We start from the raw sequence: 2,500 nt of genomic DNA on the forward strand, positions 1-2,500 counted from the left end.
TCCCTCCCCCCCAGGACTTCCTTCTGAACACCTTTGTCGTTTGAGCGAGGGCCAAAAGCCTGCCTGTGAAAGGGAAGGATCAGCCGGTCAGCCCCCTGCTGGTCGCTGCTGCCAGTGCAGCAGGCGTGCGTGTGTCCTCGGCCTCGTGTCCAGGTCCCTCAGGGACTTGAGGCAGCTCTCCCCGGTGGTCTCGTGGTCAGGACCGGGCTTCGAATCCCAGTCGGGGGGGGATGACTTTCTGCTGCAGATTAATTGGCATGAAGGAAAGTCTCCCCTCCTGAGCGTAAAGCTCCACCCTCACCACCACCACCGCCTTTTCCTCCCCTTGACAAACGGACAGACAGACAGTCAGACAGTCAGTCCAGTTCGGGAGCGCAGCTTTCATTAAGCAATGGCATTTGTGACAACTCATCGTCTGACAGGTTGATGATTTCCCCACACGCCTCCTGCCGAATAAAAGGCTCACCCTCCCGGACACTACCCCCAGAATCACCCACCCCGCCCCCCCGGGGTGAATATTAAGCCCGAGAACACCGACTATAACCAACCGCAGTGAAAAGTTGAAGTGGCAACTCATTAACCAGATTTATTTTGGGCAACTCATTAACCAGATTTTTTGTTCATTTGGTTTATGAGTTGCCAAGTGTAAATCTGGTTAATGAGTTGCCACTTCAACTTTTCACTGCGGTTGGTTACAGTCGGTGTTCTCGGGCTTAATATTCACCCCAGGGGGGGTGTATAGCGGGCGATGGCCGGTGTGGAGTGCGTTTTTTGGGGGTTGATTTTCACTTTGCCTCGCTGGTGGAATTTGTGGGAGGCAGGCAAGGGGATTGGTGTGGGCTGGTGGGCGGCAAGGGAGATGCTTGCTTCGGGGTGTTATCCTCACTTTGGTCCGCTGGTGAGAGTAGGCAGCGGCAGGCAGGCAGGCAGGCAGGCAAGTGTGATGTAGTGTGGGGTGCAGTGCAGTGCAGTGCAGTGCGGTGCTGCCCTGTTGTTTATGAAAGGTTGTAATGACACTGCTTTGCAGCTGACCATGTCCACTGATTTGTGACGCCCGTATGGAGGCTGATATCTCAGGAGGGCCGAGGCCGATTTCCTCCGGGGACGGCTCGTCGCGTGCGGCAGGACGAGGCGCAGCGGACGGTACCGAGCGCTCGGAGGTGCGGCGCTGCCCGCCGGAGGTACAGCGAAAGGCTGCAAACCGCTTTCCGCCTGCTAACTCGGCGGCCGTCAGACCGACCGACTCCGCTTTACCACCGGAGCTAGAGTCGGGCAAGGGGCACCGAAGGGTACCGGAAGGATCGCGTTCGCACGACGGGAAGTCGACTAGCGGGCCGCCGAAAGCGAGCCGGGGGCCCCCGGTTTTTCTGTCCCACCTGGAGACTGATATCTCAGGAAGGCCGAGGCCGATTTCCTCCGGGGACGGCTCGTCGCGTGCGGCAGGACGAGGCGCAGCGGACGGTACCGAGCGCTCGGAGGTGCGGCGCTGCCCGCCGGAGGTACAGCGAAAGTCTGCGAACCGCTTTCCGCCTCCTCTCACCGCACGGCTCTCCTTTTCACCCACTGGCGGATTTTCACCCTCCGACTGCTCGCTACCGTCCGCTGCGCCTGGTCCGGGCCCTGTCCGTTGTCATGTTAATGGCAGGGCGGGGCAGGACTGCTTTCACCAGGAACCCGGTTTTCTGGGTCAGAGGTTCCAGGGGACCTGTTTTGTGCGGACTTCCCTGTGTCCGTCCCTCCATGCCTTCCCCCCAGGACTTCCTTCTGAACACCTTTGTCGTTTGAGCGAGGGCCAAAAGCCTGCCTGTGAAAGGGAAGGATCAGCCGGTCGGACCCCTGCTGGTCGCTGCTGCCAGTGCAGCAGGCGTGCGTGTGTCCTCGGCCTCGTGTCCAGGTCCCTCAGGGACTTGAGGCAACTCTCCCCGGTGGTCTCGTGGTCAGGACCGGGCTTCGAATCCCGGTCGGGGGGGATGACTTTCTGCTGCAGATTAATTGGCACCTCTGAAAGAAAGTCTCCCCTCCTGTGCGTAATGCTCCACCCTCACCACCACCGGCGCCTTTTCCACCCCTTGACAGACAGACAGACAGACAGACAGACAGTCAGTCCAGTTCGGGAGCGCAGCTTTCATTTGGAAGCAGACCCTGCTTGTTTCAAGTCAACGACGCCAAGTTATTTTGCACTTTGAATTATATCGCTACGTGCGAGCGGCACTCAGCCTTGGAGAAGAAAAAAATACCACTGAGCTGAGAAAGTTCTTTTTAAAAAGGTTTCCTTCCACAGCAGCTCTGAGTGAGAGAGAGAGAGAGATATCAGCTTTATTCTCAGTAATAATACACACACACACACACACACACACACACACACACACAGAGACACTGGGAAAGAGCTGATTTTCCTTTTGAATATCTCCCCACGGGGAGCTGCACCGTTCCCAGAAACACTGCAATACTGGGTCGATGCGTGGAGTGGACGGAGCAAGCCCCTATTCCATCTCCCTGT

At 57.8% G+C, this 2,500-nt stretch overlaps 1 pseudogene; it reads right to left on the reverse strand.

Annotated features, from left to right (window-relative positions):
• Positions 1-2,416: 2,416 nt before the first annotated feature.
• Positions 2,417-2,500, reverse strand: part of LOC137329699 (U2 spliceosomal RNA) — a 117-nt pseudogene continuing 33 nt past the window's right edge.

This window comes from Heptranchias perlo, chromosome 12, assembly GCF_035084215.1.
Source record: "Heptranchias perlo isolate sHepPer1 chromosome 12, sHepPer1.hap1, whole genome shotgun sequence".
Classification (NCBI taxonomy): Eukaryota; Metazoa; Chordata; class Chondrichthyes; order Hexanchiformes; family Hexanchidae; genus Heptranchias; species Heptranchias perlo.